Consider the following 24,526-nt stretch of genomic DNA (forward strand, 5'->3'; position numbering starts at 1 on the left):
TATCTATCTATCTATCTATCTATCTATCTATCTATCTATCTATCTATCTATCTATCTATCTATCTATCTATCTATCTATCTATCTATCTATCTATCTATCTATCTATCTATCTATCTATCTATCTATCTATCTATCTATCTATCTATCTATCTATCTATCTATCTATCTATCTATCTATCTATCTATCTATCTATCTATCTATCTATCTATCTATCTATCTATCTATCTATCTATCTATCTATCTATCTATCTATCTATCTATCTATCTATCTATCTATCTATCTATCTATCTATCTATCTATCTATCTATCTATCTATCTATCTATCTATCTATCTATCTATCTATCTATCTATCTATCTATCTATCTATCTATCTATCTATCTATCTATCTATCTATCTATCTATCTATCTATCTATCTATCTATCTATCTATCTATCTATCTATCTATCTATCTATCTATCTATCTATCTATCTATCTATCTATCTATCTATCTATCTATCTATCTATCTATCTATCTATCTATCTATCTATCTATCTATCTATCTATCTATCTATCTATCTATCTATCTATCTATCTATCTATCTATCTATCTATCTATCTATCTATCTATCTATCTATCTATCTATCTATCTATCTATCTATCTATCTATCTATCTATCTATCTATCTATCTATCTATCTATCTATCTATCTATCTATCTATCTATCTATCTATCTATCTATCTATCTATCTATCTATCTATCTATCTATCTATCTATCTATCTATCTATCTATCTATCTATCTATCTATCTATCTATCTATCTATCTATCTATCTATCTATCTATCTATCTATCTATCTATCTATCTATCTATCTATCTATCTATCTATCTATCTATCTATCTATCTATCTATCTATCTATCTATCTATCTATCTATCTATCTATCTATCTATCTATCTATCTATCTATCTATCTATCTATCTATCTATCTATCTATCTATCTATCTATCTATCTATCTATCTATCTATCTATCTATCTATCTATCTATCTATCTATCTATCTATCTATCTATCTATCTATCTATCTATCTATCTATCTATCTATCTATCTATCTATCTATCTATCTATCTATCTATCTATCTATCTATCTATCTATCTATCTATCTATCTATCTATCTATCTATCTATCTATCTATCTATCTATCTATCTATCTATCTATCTATCTATCTATCTATCTATCTATCTATCTATCTATCTATCTATCTATCTATCTATCTATCTATCTATCTATCTATCTATCTATCTATCTATCTATCTATCTATCTATCTATCTATCTATCTATCTATCTATCTATCTATCTATCTATCTATCTATCTATCTATCTATCTATCTATCTATCTATCTATCTATCTATCTATCTATCTATCTATCTATCTATCTATCTATCTATCTATCTATCTATCTATCTATCTATCTATCTATCTATCTATCTATCTATCTATCTATCTATCTATCTATCTATCTATCTATCTATCTATCTATCTATCTATCTATCTATCTATCTATCTATCTATCTATCTATCTATCTATCTATCTATCTATCTATCTATCTATCTATCTATCTATCTATCTATCTATCTATCTATCTATCTATCTATCTATCTATCTATCTATCTATCTATCTATCTATCTATCTATCTATCTATCTATCTATCTATCTATCTATCTATCTATCTATCTATCTATCTATCTATCTATCTATCTATCTATCTATCTATCTATCTATCTATCTATCTATCTATCTATCTATCTATCTATCTATCTATCTATCTATCTATCTATCTATCTATCTATCTATCTATCTATCTATCTATCTATCTATCTATCTATCTATCTATCTATCTATCTATCTATCTATCTATCTATCTATCTATCTATCTATCTATCTATCTATCTATCTATCTATCTATCTATCTATCTATCTATCTATCTATCTATCTATCTATCTATCTATCTATCTATCTATCTATCTATCTATCTATCTATCTATCTATCTATCTATCTATCTATCTATCTATCTATCTATCTATCTATCTATCTATCTATCTATCTATCTATCTATCTATCTATCTATCTATCTATCTATCTATCTATCTATCTATCTATCTATCTATCTATCTATCTATCTATCTATCTATCTATCTATCTATCTATCTATCTATCTATCTATCTATCTATCTATCTATCTATCTATCTATCTATCTATCTATCTATCTATCTATCTATCTATCTATCTATCTATCTATCTATCTATCTATCTATCTATCTATCTATCTATCTATCTATCTATCTATCTATCTATCTATCTATCTATCTATCTATCTATCTATCTATCTATCTATCTATCTATCTATCTATCTATCTATCTATCTATCTATCTATCTATCTATCTATCTATCTATCTATCTATCTATCTATCTATCTATCTATCTATCTATCTATCTATCTATCTATCTATCTATCTATCTATCTATCTATCTATCTATCTATCTATCTATCTATCTATCTATCTATCTATCTATCTATCTATCTATCTATCTATCTATCTATCTATCTATCTATCTATCTATCTATCTATCTATCTATCTATCTATCTATCTATCTATCTATCTATCTATCTATCTATCTATCTATCTATCTATCTATCTATCTATCTATCTATCTATCTATCTATCTATCTATCTATCTATCTATCTATCTATCTATCTATCTATCTATCTATCTATCTATCTATCTATCTATCTATCTATCTATCTATCTATCTATCTATCTATCTATCTATCTATCTATCTATCTATCTATCTATCTATCTATCTATCTATCTATCTATCTATCTATCTATCTATCTATCTATCTATCTATCTATCTATCTATCTATCTATCTATCTATCTATCTATCTATCTATCTATCTATCTATCTATCTATCTATCTATCTATCTATCTATCTATCTATCTATCTATCTATCTATCTATCTATCTATCTATCTATCTATCTATCTATCTATCTATCTATCTATCTATCTATCTATCTATCTATCTATCTATCTATCTATCTATCTATCTATCTATCTATCTATCTATCTATCTATCTATCTATCTATCTATCTATCTATCTATCTATCTATCTATCTATCTATCTATCTATCTATCTATCTATCTATCTATCTATCTATCTATCTATCTATCTATCTATCTATCTATCTATCTATCTATCTATCTATCTATCTATCTATCTATCTATCTATCTATCTATCTATCTATCTATCTATCTATCTATCTATCTATCTATCTATCTATCTATCTATCTATCTATCTATCTATCTATCTATCTATCTATCTATCTATCTATCTATCTATCTATCTATCTATCTATCTATCTATCTATCTATCTATCTATCTATCTATCTATCTATCTATCTATCTATCTATCTATCTATCTATCTATCTATCTATCTATCTATCTATCTACCTATCTATCTATCTACCTATCTATCTATCTACCTATCTACCTATCTACCTATCTACCTATCTACCTACCTACCTACCTACCTACCTACCTACCTACCTTCCTACCTACCTTAAAAGTATGAACTCCTAACTTGAATGTTAAATTACTATAATATCTCTAACTTAGGTTATGACTTTTTCGATAAGTTGTGACTTTTGCCAAAGGGTTGTGAATTTCGACGAGTTGCAACTTTTTCAACGAGTTGTAACTTTTCAAAAGGGTTGTGACTTCTTGGAAAGGTCATGATTTTCATATAAGACATAAAAACACTTGTTCATACTATCCCTTGTTGACTATAAATAAAAAGGGTTTTTCTCTCAATTTTCAACCACAATTTTTTTAAATCTTCTACTCTCTCTGTTCTTGCATTTTAATTTTGTTTGTGTGATTTATTATCGTTGAGTGAGTTCGAAGTTTAGCAGAATATGAGGTACCACTATTTTGATGAAGTAAATTGTTCTATCCTAAGAGAGTATATTCTTTAACCTTGAGTATTTGAGGAAAATAATTTTGATGATATAATAATTATTTTTCGCTTAGTATATACATTAGTATGTAATGTTTCTACAAAATATGAGAACCAACAAAAAGAACGTCATCTATTATCAATTTAATAAAAAAACCCGAATTGCCAACAAATTTAACTAATAACTTAAGTTTGTTAGTATTCTACTAACAATTTACCAACATATTTATAACTGAATTATATTTTAAAACTTATTAATGAAATTCTAACAGATTACCAACAAAAATGTTACTAACTTAGTATTTTAGTTGGAAAATACGGCGGAAAAAAATGTTACCAAATTTAGCAACATTCTATCAATAGATTACGAACTGAAATATTATTAACGCATACCTTGTGTTGGTAATATTACCAATGAAGTACATATCGGCTGATAAATATGATAGAAAAAATTATTTATGTAATTAATTAACTACGAATGAATTACTAACCAAACATTTACCAACGACAAGATTGTGTTGCTAAATTTACCAACCAAATATAAATGTAAGTTAGTAACGAAATGTAATTTTTTGGTAAACTTGTCAACCAACATCGAATTAGTTGGAGATTCTGCCGTTGAATAAAGATTGTAGTTAGTAAATTACTAACATCATTAAAATAGTTGGTAATATACCAACCGATCATTAATTCATTGGTAAAATTTACCAACGTATTTATTATTAGTTGGTAATATTATATATGAACGTTTTGTTAAATATAACTATTATCAACTGCGATAAAATTTAGTGGTAAATTATTATTAGTACTAACTTATATTTGACTAGTTGGTAAATTTACCAATTGGAGTTAATTTTTTTTGTAAATCAACATCTAGTGTTAATGCTTTCATATTCAGTTTGTGTCATTAGATGTTTAACTTTTAAAAATTTTAGTCAAAACTTGACTTTGGTAAATATTTTTTGTAAACGTGCTCAGATCAGAACTATGTCAGTCTCATTAGTTTTGAAAGGTCAGTTTTGATATGACAAGAAGGTTTGTTGATGTTTTGAGGCTTCTAGTTTTTGTTTGTGCTGTTAGGTGTTTTAAATCTTATGTTTTGGTCAAAATTTGACTTTTGTCAATATTTTTGTGAACGTGCTCAGATGGTTGGTTTGGGTTTTGAGACTTTTAGTTTTAGTTTGTGTCGTTAAAGGTTATAACTCTTAACTTTTGACCAAAATTTGAATTAGGTCTTTTTTTTTTTTTGCGAAACATGCTCAAATATTAAAAGTTTCAGCGCGGTTAGCTCTGGAAGGTCATTTTTCGTCTTATAGGATGGTTGATATAGATTTTGAGGTTTTGAAAGTCAGCTTATACCATTAGGCGTTTTAACTTTTAACTTTTGGCCAAATTTTGAGTTTGCTTAACATTTTTTTGTAAACATGCTCTGATTAGAATTTCGTCAGCACGATTAGCTTCAAAAGGTCATTTTTACATCTTATTGGATGATTGGTTCAGATTTTGAGGCTTTCATTTTCAGTTTGTGTTGTTAGGCGTTTTAACTTTTATGATTTGGAAATTTTTTAGATTCAGTCAATATTTTTGATAAACACGCTCAAATTACATTTTTTGATATAATGATATCTGTAATATTGAGATTAATTTAACTTGTTATCATAAATTTTGCATTGTTTCATTCAAATATGATTTATTATTGTAAAACTAGAGAACAAAAGAACAATATAAAGATGAAGACAAGAAGAATATAAGACAAGAGGAGCAATATAAAATCACAATTTTTCCTTCATGTATTCACCAAATCTTCAAGTGTATATAATGTGAAGCCTATGCCTCTATTTATAGTGTAACATAGATGCATACAAAAATTTAGTCATAAACATGACATTAACATGAATATAATGGGGAGGTTATGAAAGTGAACGGTTACAAGAATAGTGGTTATAATGTTGGAGGTTATGATTATCTTCATAATGGAGGAGAAAAAGTAGTAACTTCTTGGTATAGTGGACATCCACATTATATTATTTTATAACACTCACTCTTGGACGTGCATAGATAATAGTCTCGTTAAAACCTTACTAGGAAAAAAACCCTGTGGAAAAAATCCTAGTGAAGGAAAAAGAGTACATATATCTTTTATTACGCTTGATGTTGCCATGTTTAAAACCTTTCCAGGAAAACCCATTTGGGACAAAACCATGGTGAAGGAAAAGAGTACAATGCATATTTTTCTCCCCAGATAAAACCTTTGTTTGACATCTCGGAGACGATGCATTCCAATCTTATATCACAACCTCTCAAATATTGATATTGGGAATCCTTAGTAATAAGTTTACATGATTATCACTTGAATGAGCCTTTGAATATCTATCTCACAATTTTGTTGAATATCATGTGTGAAAAAGACTTTTGGTGAAAAATACTTTGCCCCATCTCTTTTGATTGTATCCTCCCTTAAATTGAGTTATATATTATTTTCATATATGGTGGCTGGAATATCCTTTGTCAAAGAAAATCACATATTTTCTGAATATGATAGATCATGATTCCAACCAAACATCTCCCCGACTTACTTCATAGATCAATATTATTTCTACATGATTTGAAGAAGTGGTTATCAATGTTTGTTGAATGCCAAGTTATTGTTATGCCTCCATATGTAAGCAAATAGCTCATTTGTGATCGAGCTTTATGTATATCAAATAAATATTCTTCATCTACATAATCAAATCATTTTTGATTCATGAGAGTTTGATCAATTTTATTGAAGCTCGTCTTTTCTTCTAAAAGAAAATCACGTTTTTTCTTCTAAATTAAAATCACACATCTTCTAGTATTTGCATAATCAGCAATCTGTAAGTGAATCAATTACACTAATACATGACATTTTTAATTGAGGTTGAAAATATTTCTTCCTTTTTGTTAAGCAATCTCAAAAACATTGGGTACTCAATGGAATTGGTTTAAGACCGTTTAAATCCTTCATATATTTTCATATAATCCTCATCGTCTAGTTAGACGTAATAATCATTCATTATGCATATTCAAGTATTTCATCTATTGCCATATTGAAACATAACATCCACTATTGTGAGAATATATCTCCATTTAATAATGTCAGGATTTTTGCGAAAACCCTTTATGCCCCGAGGCACAAACACACTTTATATCTTATGGGTATTGTAACACCCCGTAGCCAAAACAGATCAAAAATTAGTTTTTCAGAAAAATTTGCAGGTGCTACCAACGGTGGCATCGACGCACCGTAGCCTGAACCACGGTCTGGCCTGCACAACCGTCGATGGGATCGGAAACTCCCAAAAATTTCAGCCTAGAAAAATTGGTCAAGTCTTGGACGACGGAAGGACTTACGGTCCATAGTCCATAACCGTCGATCAAGACTCCCTTCAATCACTCTCTGACAAGAGCTTTGGATGACCAGCATGGTTCGTAGGTGGACCTACGTTCCGTAGGTCTGACTGTAGGTGGAAAATATGCAGCCAGTTAAGGGGAAATAAAGTTGGGTCATCTTAAAATGATCATTACTCTTAACACAAAATGAATTAGGTCTTGCATGACCTACCCACATATAGATAATTGAATTATCTTTCCATATCTACCTACCTTGCTAAAAACAGACCTCCGAGTAAAACGTTATGCCCATTTTAGTATAGGCCTGTCGAACAGGCCCTCACGACGGACCCAACGATGGGGCGTCGGGCAGACGACAAATCGTCAGTCCTGACCGTCGTGAGGCCTGACAGTAACCTCCCACGGTTCTTTTTGACCTTTCCCACTCCGTTTAAACTCTAAGTTATGTCTTTTTGATCCTAAATCATCAGATTTTAGTTAGTTTAATCCTATAAACATAATTAAAACGTATCCAAGTCAAATCATTAAATCAAAACATAGAAAACTGGAAGCAAGAGAGGAGAAAAAAAGCTCAAGAACCCTAGTTCAAGAAAGCCACAATCTCCATCAGTTCCAGACCTTAAACTTAAGTATTTTTCTGTGGATTTCATGACCATGTATAAGGGATTTAACTAGTGGGTTCCTTTCACCCATTGGGTCCTTAGTTTCAGTCAGTTCTTGATTCTCTTATCATGATTACACCTAGGGTTTCTAGAACTTTGATATAACTTCATGAATTTATTAAATATATGTTCCAAATAAGATTATCATGTTATTACTCAGATTATCGCATGAATTTCAGAAACCTAGCTTTGTATTTCTTTAGTTCTTGGATTACACATGCTAGGTCATATATTTCAGACACTTCAGATATACATGCCTCATGTATAAATGCATAATTACAAGATTAATTGTTGCATTCTCTGTTTGCATGTTCAGTTTCGAGGTATCCAGTATTTACAGAAATTCAGATATAATCAGTTAATTTACAGAATTCATTGGTAGTAGCATAATACCGAGTTGGACTAGGGTTTAGCGTACCCAATAGTCCAAGAACTACTAGCCGAGTAGGTTGTAAGTTCCCTCTATGGGCAATCAGTTTAGTGATCACGCCAGCATGCCTTTATACCTTTGGCAGGGTATATTGGGTTTTCTCGATGGGGCGTATACATCGGACTCCACATTTAGCTCATGTGATTTTATTATCGGTTATTAGTAGCTCCCACAGTTCAGTCAGACTCTTTGCATTGACCATTTATCAGTATATTCAGTATTCAATTTGAGCATGTTATAAATTGGTCATTGCATCAAGTTAGCTCAGAAATCAGCACATCACGTTCAAATTATTATACTTGTTTTTGTGCTTGTTCAGTTATGTTTTATTTCAGCTGTACTCTATCCTACATGCTCAGTACCTTTCAAGTACTGACGCATACGTGCGCTACATCTTCTCGTGATGTAGGTTCAGGTTCTTAACATCCAGATCATGCATAGATCGATTTCCCGATCTCCAATTCAGCAGATTCAGTGGCGAGTCCTCATTCTCCGAGGACAACAATCATGAATTTCATTTGAGTCTTTAGTCATTTAGTTTCAGTTTTTGCTAGATTTAGCTGGAGCTTGTCCCGGTATTTCTAGTCTAGGTTAGAGGCTATTTTCAGACATAGTTAGATTCAGCTTAGTATTGAGTTAATATTTTTTTTGTATTAAACTCATTGTTTTCAAATATCTCAGTTATAGAATATGGGTATTCCCCATCTTTTCATTTTAAGTATAATTTAGCTTCCGCAACAGTTTATTATCTTTAGTATACTCATGATCATGGCAGCAGGGTTAGCTTGGGATCACTTGTAATTCTAGGTTCCGTGTCCGCGTCTTGGGGGTAGCTCGGGGCGTGAAAAAACTTGGTATCAGAGCACTAGGTTCAAGATTCCTAAGACGTCTGAAAAAGCCGCACTAAGTAGATTCCTTTTCATGGGTGTGAAGTGCACCACATCTAATGTTAAGGAGGCTATGAAGTGTTTTAGGAAAAGCTTCACCTTCTTGTTACTCTTATCGTGCGTAAGGTATGATCTAATTCCATTATAACTCGACGTTGAGCGCTTAAGATCATGCCTTCTCGTAGATCTTAGGCATGGAATGCTAATGCACGTAATGCTAACACAGTTCCTCTAGTACCAGAAAAAGAAGTTTAAATGCAGAATTTCAGAAAGCCAATTCAGCTTTTGGTCAAGAGTATGACCAACCAGAATAATCAGCAGATTCTAGTCCCTACTAACAGAATTGATCGATCAATGGCAACCAAAGTTTGTGATTTTGTTAGGATGAATCCGTCTAAGTTTTTAGGTTCGCATGTTGGTAAGGACCCACAAAAGTTCATTGATCAAGTCAAGAAAATATTTTGTGTGATGTTAGTAACTGGTAGTGATAGGTGAGATTGGCATCCTACCAACTAAAGGATGTGACTCACATATGGTTCACTCATACAACGGACATGACTTTGTCTTTTATAACTCTGTATAGCAGTCCGATTCAATGTTAGTCCAGAAACTCTCTTAGAACCTTTCTCAGTCTCTACTCCAGTCGGTAGTCCAGTTATAGCTAGACGGGTATACAGAAATTGCCCTGTCATAGTCTCTCAGAAAGTCACCTCAACAGATCTAGTAGAGTTAGAAATGGTAGACTTCGATGTCAATCTAGGCATGGATTGGTTACACTCATGTTATGCCTCAGTCGATTGTAGAACTAGGATTGTTCATTTTCAGTTTTCAGACGAACCAATCTTAGAATGGAAGGGTAGTAGCCTAGCGCCTATGGGTCGATTTATTTCTTACCTTAAGGCCAGAAATATGACATCTTAGGGTTATCTCTATCATCTAGTTCGGGTTAAGGATTATAGCCTTGAAACCCCATCTCTTGAGTCAGTTCCAGTAGTCTGTGAATTTCCAGAAGTATTTCCAAAAGATCTTCTCGGTTCCTCCCGAAAGGGAAATTGACTTTGGAATTGATCTCCTTCCAGATACCCAACCTATTTTTGTTCCTCCTTACAAAATGGCTCCAGTAGAGCTTAAGGAATTGGAAGAGCAGTTGAAAGACCTTCTAGATAAGGGTTTCATCAGACCTAATATTTCACCATGGGGTGCACCAGTATTGTTCGTAAAGAAGAAAGATGGTTCTTTCAGAATGTGCATTGTCTATAGATAGTTGAACAAGGTCATAATCAAGAATAAGTATCCCATCCGCAGGATTGATGACTTGTTTGACCAACTTCAGGGTGCTAGTCATTTCTCAAAGATAGACCTCAGATCATTTTATCATCAACTCAGAGTCAGAGATAGTGACATTCCAAAAACAGTTTTCAGAACTCGGTATGGTCATTATGAATTCGTAGTTATGTCATTTGGACTAACCAATGCTCCTGCAGCTTTCATGAATTTGATGAACAGAGTGTTCAAACAGTACTTAGACTTATTTGTTATCGTCTTCATTGATGATATCCTCATTTACTCTAGGAGTGAGGAAGAACATACAAGTCATTTTAGAGTTGTTCTACATACTCTCAAAGATTGCCATTTATTCGCTAAGTTTAGTAAATGTGAGTTTTGGTTGCAACCCGTTGCTTTCCTAGGTCACATTGTACCTAGCGAAGGGATCCGCGTAGATTCACAAAACATAGAAGCAGTGAAACAATGGCACAGACCTACCTTTGCTATAGATATCAAAAGTTTCTTAGGTCTAGCAGGTTATTACAGAATGTTCGTGGAAGGATTTTCATCCATAGCCTCACCATTGACTAGGTTGACTTAGAAGATGGTCAAGTTCCAATTGTTAGATGATTGTGAGAAAAGCTTCACAGAATTGAAAACTAGATTGACTACAACTCCTGTCTTGACTCTACCAGAGGGTTCAGATGGTTATGTGATCTATTGCGATGCATCCAGAGTTGGCCTTGGTTGTGTGTTGATGCAAAGAGATAAGGTTATATCTTATGCCTCTAGAAAGCTTAAGGTGCATGAGAAGAACTATCCAACTCATGACCTCGAGCTTGCAGCAGTGGTGTTTGCACTCAAGATATGGAGACACTACTTGTATGGTGTTCATGTAGATGTGTTCACCGATCATAAGAGCCTTCAATATGTGTTCACCTAGAAAGAGTTGGATCTTCGCCAGAGGAGATGGCTTGAGTTCCTTAAGGATTATGATATGAGTGTGCATTATCATCGTGGAAAGGCGAATGTAGTGGCCGATGCTCTTAGTAGATTATCTATGGGTAGTGTAGCCCATGTTGATGAAAAACGAAAGGAGCTAGTGAAGGATGTTCACAGGCTTGCTCGCTTGGGAGTTCTCCTTGTGAGCATATCAGACAGTGGTGTAACAGTTCAGAATGGGGCGGAATCGTCTTTGGTAGTGGAGGTTAAGGAAAAACAAGAGAGTGATTCGATCTTGCTTGAACTAAAGGGTGCAGTCAACAATCGTGTCTCGGGGGTAGCTCGGGGCGTGACAGGTATACTTTCGCACAATGATTCGTTTGTACCATACTGACATTATATTTTGATCCATGAACTATAAGATCAACATCACTTTTCTAAGTGTGACAAAATATACTTGAACAGTGACAATCATTAATCTGTCCACACTATATGACATTTGAATTCAAGATCCCCGTAACCATTTATAGCATTGAGTGCTACATCATGTCAAATATACCGTTAACAACCATTCTGATATCGATTCTAAACGACATAACTTATCAAGATCTCTTCATCTTTTATCATTTTCAGGTACTTGAATCTTTGCCAAGATTTTATGAAATGTTATGTCATAGTTCTATTTCAAAGAACTTGACTCATTATCACTCCCATTTTGATAATTTTATCCTCTCCTTCCTCAGGGAGTTTTACATTTGGAATCGATTGTTCTATCACGCTTCTGGCGTACCATAGACTCTTTCCTTCAAGGACTATTTATTGGACAATTTGGAGCTTAATTAAAATATTGGGTCAACAAAGACATCTGGCAAATTACTTGCAACATTTTGGAAATGAATTATCTTTTGAACTTCAAGTTTACATTTTTTTTAACGAGATAATTCACCCCACACATAATTTTCAGCTGCTACACATATCTTCCCCTAATGTTAGGAAATCTAACATTCACCCTCAACCTCATTTGGGGATCCATCTTGGTGCGTGGAAGAGCAATAAAATCATATGTGCGCCATCAAATGTTTAGATGGAAATTATTTGGTTCCTGATCTGGAACCAATTGTGTTGGGAGAACCTTGTTAACTTGATGCATATATGTTAAATAAACTCATCTCATACCAAATTTTATTTGAGAGATTTTTTCTCAAAATCAATTGTCTAGCTATAATTGGAGGCATACAATTTCTACTAAACCAACTAACATTTGCAACATGACTTTATGGTTTGGAACTATGCTTGTAATTCAATAAATCGAGCAAACAACCATACAAAAACCATTTTGTAAGTTGATACAAATGCACATGTGACCATACCATAGATGCATAAATTAAATCATAACAGTTAACGGTCTAGTGTCTACATGGCAAGTAAACGGACCCATATTCACCTTTAATAAGTTACAAATAATTTTAGGGGATACAATTCCAACATTAGCTGGTACAATTATCATTTTATCACGAGAACAAGCTACAAAAGAGAATTATTGAAGAATCTTTTATTCTTCAACATATAGCCACGTGAATTCTCAATTTATCTTGCATCACATTTGAATCAGAATGACCAACCGATTATGCCACCAAATATTTATTCTAGTAAACTTTTAGTTTACTTTTGCATGTGATTCCATCATCATGCACATATTTGTATACAACAAACAACGGAAAAGAATGAGTGATTTTTATAAATAAATATTTATAACCCACTTTGGTTGCAGTAATTTGAAGATATTAAATCTTCCCATGATTTAGTCTCAATATAGTATTTGTTTTCAATTCTTTCAAGACTTAAAAAGTTTCTTTTGAGACTTACTACAACCCCAATATTATGAATAATTTTATTTCTCCTAATAGTAACATATTAGCCCTTTCAAAAGTATCAATTAGTTTTGTGTACTACCACAATGTTCACAATGTCTTTCTTATGGTGACCATCTCCTTTAAGGAGAAAATTATTATTATTGTCACGGTTAAAATTATTAAATTCAAGAATTATTTCTTGATAACCAATGACAAATTTTTATTTCCACACAACAACATTTATTTTGGTCATGGTCACAACTTTTACAGAAAATATTTACTTCTTTCTTTTGTCCTCCAATAGTTCATGTAAAACATATCACAATATTTGTATAGTACTCAATATATATATATATATATATATATATATATATATATATATATATACACACATATATATATATGTATATATATTTGTACATGTTCCATAAGTTTTTTATTTGAAACTCGCTGTCATGTTTTGGCATTATGTGACTCACCTCAACATCACTTTAAGAGGTCAAATGTACCAAATGTATTACCACTTTGTATTCCTTTATTTTGATGGAGGATTTACAGAACTTTTTAAATTGGGTTGCACCAACAACAATGTGCACAACTTCTCATACCTTTAACAATTACCTTCACATTTGAAGGACCATCTTAAGAAACAATATGTCCAATAACCTTTTATACAATTTTAATGGACAGAATTACCTTCACATTTGAAGGAACATCTTAAGAACCCATATTGTTCTTTATTTTAATTACCACAATGATGACATTAACATTTTACAAACCCATATTCATACATTCAACCACTTGTCATTTTCAGACACATTATATCCTGCTACCACATTCATATAAGAAAATGGAAAAAAATAGTTGGATAAATTTCATGACTTTTATCAAGAGCATATCAATTTGCTTTGTCATCATCATTATTTTACGTTGGGACTTGAACACAACGTCTTACCCATAAGAAGACATTTTAAGTCATTATTTGTTGGGACCCAACCCAACATTATCATGATGTATCAGGACTCGCACCTGATGTATTACCCTTTTGGTGCGACAAGACTTGAATCCTTCGTCTTACCCTTAATCAATGACATAATAAGCCAAATTAAATAGGACTCACCATTGAGCCTTGAAAAATATTGTAATTTTGTGATTAACATGCGCAATAAATATATAAAAAAATAATAAAAATATTCTCAACAAGGTATATACTAATATCTTAAACTTGTCAAAGCAGAGAGTTACATGTAGCATTATATTAGGTTTGGTGCACAATGATTAAGTTAGTGAATTATCATTATAAATTAAAGAATCAATTGCACATTAAAAAAAAATAATTCCAATTACACTAAAATAAAACTGCTCACTACCACCATCCCTTTTTGAATTTCCATGTGAACCTAAAATATTTCACAATAAACAAAATAAATGAAAGCTTATGTAATACCCAAAATAGTGAACATAATCATAAATAAAATATAAATAAGTTTCACATACAAAAGAAAGTATATATAGTCATAGGTGAAAAAGAATGCACAGTAACAATAATCGTAATCGTTCATCTTGTTCACAAGTAAAATATGAAATAGATTCCACAAAAATTTAACTTGTTTTCGAGAGAAAAACAAACACAATTCTTTTACCTTATTTTGTTTACATTGCTTCAATCTTTCGATGGTAGAACAATCGTGCTGATAACGTATTGTAAAACTAAAGAACAAACTAACAATATAATGATGAGACAAGAGGAATATAATACAAGAGGAACAATATACGATCACAATATTTCTTTTAAGTATTTAACAAATCTGCAAGTTTATACAATATGAAGCCTATGCCTCCATTTATAGTGTAGCAAAGAAGCATACAAAAGTTTAGTCATAAGCATGACATTAACATGAATATAATAGGGAGGTTATGAAAGTGAAAGGTTACAAGAATAGTGGTTATAATGTTGGAGGTTATGATTATCTTCATAATGGAGGAGATTATGTAGTAATTTCTTGGTGTAGTGGACATCCACATTATATTATTTTATAAAATTTAGCAAATTGATTAGTATTATTTTTTGAATTTATATTCGTGCTCTTAGATTTTTAAATGCAACTACTAACCTAACATTGAACTTAATGATATATAACCAACAAACTAACAATCAATTAGTAAATTTATCAGAAAAAATAAATAATATACTAACGTATTCAATATTTATTATCAACAAGGTTGTGGTGGAGTGGTAAGTAGTCCTTCATCCTTAAACAAGATATCTCGGGTTCGATATCCCTTGGGTACGAAGTCGACTTTGTTAGAGAGCTCTTTATCCTCAGAAAAAGTTTACTATCCAACATTTGTTACTATCACTACAAACGGAAGTTCATTTACAACCGGAAATTTCAGGGTCATGTTTCAACATTTTGTAGCTAGCCTTTTAGCAACATATTAATATAAGTTGACATTTGTTTGGTAACTCAATTTGCCTACTAATTTGATCAATTTACCAACGATTATTTTTAGTATTGGATTTCTTTTGTAGTGAATATGTTAAAACTTATAAAATAGAAATTTATATGAATAAATAGTTCTAAAAAATAAAATGTAATTGTTCTCCAGATGTTCATATGAAATCTAAATAGACTAAGAGGAATACACGGGCACATCACATCTTGTTAGATGTCAAGAAAAATACAAACAAATATCGTCTAAGGTAATATTACTGAGGTACGACTAATTACATGATTGAACCTCATCAAAATAAAATAAATATATACATTATTACATTTAACTAATAAAATTTTTCACTGACCATCTTCAAAGGTTTGTGTGAATAAGAGATATATATATGATGATTCACATTGAATATTCACAAAAAGAATCTGCAATATTATTTCGTACAAAACTTATTATTCAAATCTCCGCTTAAACTTTTTTCAATTGATAATCACTTGTAACACACTTGTCGGAAAACAAGTAGTTTATAAATATATAAACTTTATTTAAAAATTTTAAAATTTAATGGGAATTTTTCCAATAAAACTTAAACTTCCTGACTCCCAAAAAATAAAAATGTGAAAGAAGGAGCGTAGGAGTAATTGTTATTTTCCACTGAACAATTGTAGGAGTGAAACAAAGAGTGTGATCGCCCACAATTTTTTGTTCATATTGACTGCTCTAACTTGAAAATGACATGTTATAATTGCATTGAATTCTTTGACCTATATTTTTTCTTTTTATTTTGTGTTTGATCTATATATTTCTCAGTTTATTGAAGAAACAACGTAGCATTGCAGCTAACTTCCAATTCTAGCTAGCATTATATTTTTATTTGATTGGTCGCAATAAGGTTGTAATGTAGAAAATTGAGGATTCAGAATCGCGTAAACACTTCTACTCAAAGCGCAAGGATAGTCTTGTTAAGAAGTCGAATGAGTTGGGATTTGTATGTCACACAAATATTGCACTGTTAATGTTTTCTCCAATTGGTGAAGTGACGACCTATTCTAGCGCAAAAGGGTTAATCAATTTTTTATAATGACTTTTTTATGTTTCAAATAATACAAAATATGGTGTGATTTTTTTTATTGCTCAGTTTTGAGGGTATCATGATCAATGCAATTAACCAACCTGATGAACTGAGTCGACTGTATTTTTATTTTAATATGTCAAATTCATGAAATAGACTTCACCAGTTTCAGTTAATTGACTAACACAAATGTTTTCTTTTATTGTTGTTAAAGACCCACTCCAAATCCAGATGAAGAGGTACTAATTTTTAAACATCTTTTACTGATCTTTTGAGATTCATCTGTCCTTAACACAACACTTTTATTTTGCATTGGGATTAATTTAACTTGTTATCATAAATTTTACATTGTTTCATTCAAATATGATTTATTATTGTAAAACTTAGAACAAAAGAACAATATAAAGATGAAGACAAGAAGATATAAGATAAGAGGAACAATATAAGATCACAATCTTTCTTTCAAGTATTTACCAAATCTTCAAGTGTCTATAATGTGAAGCCTATGCCTCTATTTATAGTGTAACATGGAGGCTACAAAAGTTAAATCATAAACATGACGATAACATGAACATAAGGGGGAGGTTATGAAAGTGAAAGGTCACAAGAATAGTGGTCATAAAGTTGGAGCGTATGAAAATCTTCATAATAGAGGAGGTTATGTAGTAACTTCTTGGTGTAGTGGAAATCCACATTATATTATTTTATAACACTCCCTCTTGGACGTCTATAGATAATATGTTTCGTTAAAAACCTTACTAGAAAAAAACACTATGGGAAAAAATCATAGTGAAGAAAAAAGAGTAAACATATCTTTTAATACGCTTGAATGCTGCCACGTTAAAAACCTTTTCAGGAAAACCCATTTAGGAAAAAACCATGGTGAAGGAAAAGAGTACAACACATATTTTTCTCCCCTGATAAAAACTTTGCTTGATATCACGGAGATGATGCATTCCAATCTTATATCACAACTTCTCAAATATTGATATTGGCAATCTTTAGTGAATAAGTTTACATGATTATCACTTGAATGAGCCTTTGAACGTCTATCTCACCATTTGTTGAATATCATGTGTGAAAAATACTTTTGGTGAAAAATACTTTATCCTATCTGTTTTTATTGTATCCTCCCTTGAATTGAGCTATATATTATTTTTGTATATGGTGGTTGGAATATCCTTTGTCAAAGCAAAATCACATAATTTTGAATAGGCTACATCATGATTCCAACCAAACACACCCCCGACTTACTTCATAGATCAATATTATTTTTGCATGCTTTGAAGAATTGGTTATCAATGTTTATTGAATGCCAAGTTATTGTTGTGCCTCCATATGTAAACAAGTATCTTATTTGCGATCCAGCTTTATGCAGATCAAATAAATATTCTGCATCAACATAATCGAATCATTTTTTACTAATGAGAGATTGATCAATTTTATTGAAGCTCGTCTTTTCTTCTAAAAGAATGTCACGTCTTTTCTTCTAAATGAAAATCACACATCTTCTAGTATTTACATAACCAGTAATCTGTAAGCGCATCAATTACACTAATACATGGAATTTTTAATCGAGGTTGATAATATTTGTTTCTTTTTGTTAAGCAATCTCAAAACCATTGGGTACTCAATGGAATTGCTTTAAGATAATTTAAATCCTTCAAATATTTTCATACAATCCTCATCGTCTAGTTAGACGTAATAATAATTCATTATGCATATTCATGTATTTCTTCTATTGCCTGATTGAAACAAACATCCACCACTAGAAAATATATCGCCATTTAATAATGTCAGAATCATTGCGAAAACCCTATATGCCCCGAGGCACAAATCACACTTTATCTCTTACGGATATACATTCGCACAATGATTCATTTGTACCATACTGACATTATATTTTGATCCATGAACTATAAGATCAACATCACTTTTCTAAGTGAAACAAAATATACTTGAATAGTGCCAATCATTTATCTGTCCACACTATATGACATTTGAATTTAAGATCCTCGTAACTATTTATAGCATGGAGTGCTACATCATAACAAATATACCGTCAATAGCCATTTTGATATCGATTCTAATATGACATAATCTATTGAGATCTCTTCATCTTTCATCATTTTTAGGTACTTGAGCCTTTGCTAATATTTTATTGAATTTTATGTCATAGTGCTCTTTGAAAGAACTTGACTCATTATCACTACCTTTTGATAATTTTCTCCTCTCCTTCCTCAAGATCGATTGGTCTATCACGCTTCTGGCGTACCATAGACTCTGTCCTTTAAGGACTATTTATTGGAGCATTTGCAACTTAATTAAAATATTGGGTCAACAAATACATCTGGGAAATTACTTGCAACATTTTAGAAATGAATTATGCTTTGAACTTCAAGTCACATTTTTTTAATAAGGATCTAGATAATTCACCCCACACATAACTTTTAGCTGCTATACATATCTCCCCCTAATGTTTGGAGATCTAACATTCACCCTCAACCTCATTTAGGGATCCGTCTTGGTGTATGGTGAAGCAATAAAATCATATGTGCGCACATCAAATTTTTCAATGGAAATTATTTCGTTCCTTACCCTGAAGCAATTGTGTTGGAAGAACCTTGTTTGTTTGATGCATACATGTTAAATAAACTCATCTCATACCAAATTTTATTTGAGATATTTGTTCTCATAATCAAATGTCTAGCTATAATTGGTGGCATACAATTTCTGATAACCAGCTAACATTATCAACCTGACTTTATGGTTTGGAACTATGCTCTTAATTTAATAATTCGAGCAAACAAGCTTAGGAAATCCATTTTCTAAGTTGATACAAATGCACATGTGACCATACCATAGATGCATCTATTAAATCATAATAGTAAATGGTCCACATGGCATGTGAACGGATCCATATTCACCTTTTAATATGTTCCAAAAAATTTTAGGGGTTACAATCCGAACATGAGCTGGTACAATTATCATTTTATCGAGAGAAAAAACTAAAAAAGAGAATTATTAAAGAATCTTTTATTTCTTCAACATATAGCCACGTGAATTCTTAATTTCTCTTGCATCACATTTGAATCAGAATGGTCAAGCGATTATGCCAACTGATATTTATTCTAGTAATCTTTTAGTTTACTTTTGCATGTGATTCCATCATTATGCACATGTTTGTATACAACAAACAACGGAAAAGAAGTCTCATTTTCTTCAAGAAATGGACCATAACCATCTGTACACATTTCATAAGTTTTTATTTGAAACTCAGTGTCATGTTTTGGAATTATGTGACTCACCTCAACATCACTTTAAACGGTCAAATGTACCAAATGTACCACCACTTTGTATTCCTTTATTTTGATGGAGGATTTAAAAACTTTTTAAATTGGGTTGCACCAACAACAATGTGCACAACTTCTAATACCTTTAAGAATTATCTTCATATTTGAACGACCATCTGAAGAAACAATATGTCCAATTACCTTTTATACAATTTTAATGGACAAAATTACCTTCACATTTCAAGGAACATCTTAAAAACCAATAATGTTCTTTATTTTAATTACCACAATGATGACCATTGACATTTTACCATACTCATATTCATACATTCAACCACTTGTAATTTTTAGACACATTATGTCCTGCTACCACATTCATATGAGAAAATGGAGCAAATCAATTGGACAAATTTCCTGACTTTTATCAAGAGCATATCAATTTGCTCAATCATCATCATTATTTTAGTTGGGACTTGAACCCACGTCTTACCCATAAGAAGACACTTTAAGTCATTGTTTGTTGGGACCCAACCCAACATTATCATGATGCATCAGGACTCGCACCTAATGTATTACCCTTTTGGTGCGACAGACTTGAATCCTTCGTCTTACCTTTAATCAATGACATAATAAGCCAAATATAATAGGACTCACCATTGAGCCTTGAAAAATATTGTCATTTTGTGATTAACATGCAAAATAAATATAGAACAAAAAAATAATAAAAATATTCTCAACGAGGTATGTACTAATATCTTAAACTTGTCAAAGCAGAGAGTTACATATAGCATTATATCATGTTTTGTGGATGATGATTAAGTTAGTAAATTATCATTATATTTCAAAGAATCAATTGCACATTAAGAAAATAATAATTCCAATTACACAAATAAAACTGCTCACTACCACTTCCCCTTTTTGAATTTCCTGGTGAACCTAAAATATTTCATACAAAACAAAATAAATTAAAAGTTTATGTAATAACCAAAATAGTGAACATCATCATAAATAAAATATAAATAAGCTTCACATACAAAAGATATTATATATACTCATAGGTGAAAAAAAATGTATAGTAACAATAATAGTAATCGTTCATCTTGTTCACAAGTAATATATAAAATAGATTCCACAATAATTTATCTTGTTTTCGAGAGAAAAACAAACACAATTAATTTACCTTATTTTGTTTACATTGCTTAAATCTTTCAATGATATAATAATCATGCTGATAACGTATTGTAAAACTAAAGAACAAAAGAACAATATAATGATGAAGACAAGAAGAATATAAGACAAAAGGAACAATATAAGATCACAATCTTTCTTATAAGTATTCACCAAATCTTCAAGTGTATACAATGTGAAGCCTATGCCTATATTTATATTGTAAGATACAAGCATACAAAAGTTAAGTCATAAACATGACATTAACATGAATATAATGGGAGGCTATGAAAGTGAAAGGTTACAAGAATAGTGATTATAAAGTTGGAGGTTATGGAGGTTATTATTATCTTCATAATGGAGGAGGTTACGTAGTAACTTCTTGGTGTAATGGATTTTCACATTATATCATTTTATAACATTTATAAAATTGATTATTATTATTTTTGAATTTGTATTCGTGCTCTTAGATTTTTAAATGCAAGTGTACTAACCAAACACTGAACTTAATGATATATTATCAACAAACTAACAATCAGTTAGTAAATTTATCAGAAAAATAAATAATTATACTAACGTATTCAAAATTTATTATCAACAAGGGTTGTAGTGGAGTGGTAAGTACTCCTTTATCCTTAAGCAAGATATCTCGGGTTTGATTTCCCTTGGGTACGAAGGCTCCTTTGTTAGGGAGCTCATTACCCTCCAGGAAAAGCTTACTACCCAACATTTGTTACAATAACTACAAACGGAATGTATCTGGAAAAGTTTACTATCATACATTTGTTACTATAATTACAAACGAAAGTTCTTTAACCAACGGAAATTTCAGGGTCATGTTTCAACATTTGTAACAAGACTTCTAGCAACAGATTAATATAAATTGACATTTGGTAGGTAACTTAATTTGCCAACCAATTTGATCAATTTACTAACGATTTGTTTTTAGTAATTGGATTCTTTTGTAGTGAATATGTTAACACTTATAAAATAAAAATTAATATGCATAAATAGTTCTAAAAAATAAAATGTAATTGTTCTCTACATGTTCATATGACATCTAAATAGATTAAGAGAAATACACGTGCATAACACATCTGGTTAGATGACAAGAAAAATGCAAACAAATATCGTCTAAGGTAATATTAATGAGATACACTAATTACATGATTGAACCTCATCAAAATAAAATAAATATATACATTATTGCATTTAACAAATAAAATTTTTCATTGACCATCTTTATAGGTTTGTGTAAATAAGAGATATATATGATGATTCACATTGAACATTTACAAAAGAATCTGCAATATTATTTTGTGCAAAACTTATTATTCAAATCTTCGCTTAAACTTTTTTGAATTGATAATCACTTGCAACACACGTGTCGAAAAACAAGTAGTTAATGGGCAAATTTCCGATCAAACTTAGACTTCCTGACTCCCAAAAAATAAAAAAAAGTGAAAGAACGAGCATAGGAGTAATTGTTATTTTCCACTGAACAATTGTAGGAGTGAAACAAAGAGTGTGATCGCCCACAGTTTTTTGTTCATATGACTGCTTTAACTTAACAATGACATGTTATAATTGCATTAAATTCTTTAACCTATTTTTTTCCTTTTTATTTCGTGTTTGATCTATATATTTCTCAGTTAATTGAAGAACAACGTAACAGTGCATCTAACTTCCAATTCTAGTTTGCATCATTTTAGTTTTTGGGTCGCAATAATGTTTTAATGAAGAAAATTGAGGATCCAGAATCGTGTAAACAGTTCTACTCAAATTGCAAGGATAGCCTTGTTAAGAAGTCGAATGAGTTCGGAGTTTTATGTGACACAAATATTGCACTGTTAATGTTTTCTCCAGCTGGTGAAGTGTTGACCTATTCTAGAGGAAAAAGGTTAATCAAATTCTTATAATGATTTTTTTATGTTTGACATGATACAAAATATGATGTGATTTTTTTTGTTGATCAGTTTTGAGGGTATCATGATCAATGCAATTAACCAGCCCGATGAACTGAATCGACAGTATATTTATTTTAATATGTCAAATTCATGAAATAGACTTCACCAATTTCAGTGAATTAACTAACTCAAATGTTTTTTTTATTGTTGTTAAAGACCCTCTCCAATTCCAGACTAAATTTTACACATCTTTTAAGGATCTTTGGAGTTTCATCTGTCCTTAACACAACACTTTAATTTTGCAGCATTTAATGCATAATCTCTCATAATCAAAAGCTGAACGAGGAATGATTGAAAAGATTTCTATGTATGACACTCTACTTTTCTCGAGTTATTGTTCTTTTGATTTATTTTGTCTTTCTGTGGTACTATTCTACGTGATTGAATAATTCTTGTTATTTTTGTTGGATATTTTTACGATGCTGATGATTGGATAACGTGCTTTAGTGTCGAGGTAAGGCTTCTAGTACTGTTGATTGTGTATACTTAAACAACTCATAATTATAAGACAATATTTATTATTACTAAAAACTCGTAACTTGATATATTTTTAATGTATTTTCATAATAGGCTCATAAGGAGAAGCTTAATGAGCTCCAAAAACACTAAGTGAAGCAAAGGAGAAAAGAAGGTTGAAGATTCGTTCACTCTATTTTTAAATATTCTAAAAAATGTCGCTCTTTTATAACGATTTGTTCCCTTGGACCAGACAGTTCTTATGTACCACAAGTGGAGAATATCAACATAGTCGAAGAAGATGATGCATATAAGGAGTATCTTCTGGGTGCTATGGAATGGGTTCAACGATCCAAAGTGAGCATATCTCAATGCTAATGCATTTTTACTTCTATTTTATAAGGCTAGAGACTCCGAATAAACATAAAGCTCAATACATGACTTGCATGATCATGATGTATACTCTTCTTACCAGGCTAACCTCTTGGCTAACCAAGAATTTCTCAAGAGAAATGAAAATGTCACGGTAAGAAATTTTTTTTATTGTGTCATATTTTTTTCAAACATCTAGTATGGAAAGTGACTATTCACATTATGATTTCTAGATGACTTCGGTCAATGCAGAGGATATGGCTGCTGCATGTAATAATTAATTACGTTGAATGCCATATATATATATATATA

Source organism: Solanum pennellii, chromosome 6 (genome assembly GCF_001406875.1).
Source record: "Solanum pennellii chromosome 6, SPENNV200".
Taxonomy (NCBI): domain Eukaryota; kingdom Viridiplantae; phylum Streptophyta; class Magnoliopsida; order Solanales; family Solanaceae; genus Solanum; species Solanum pennellii.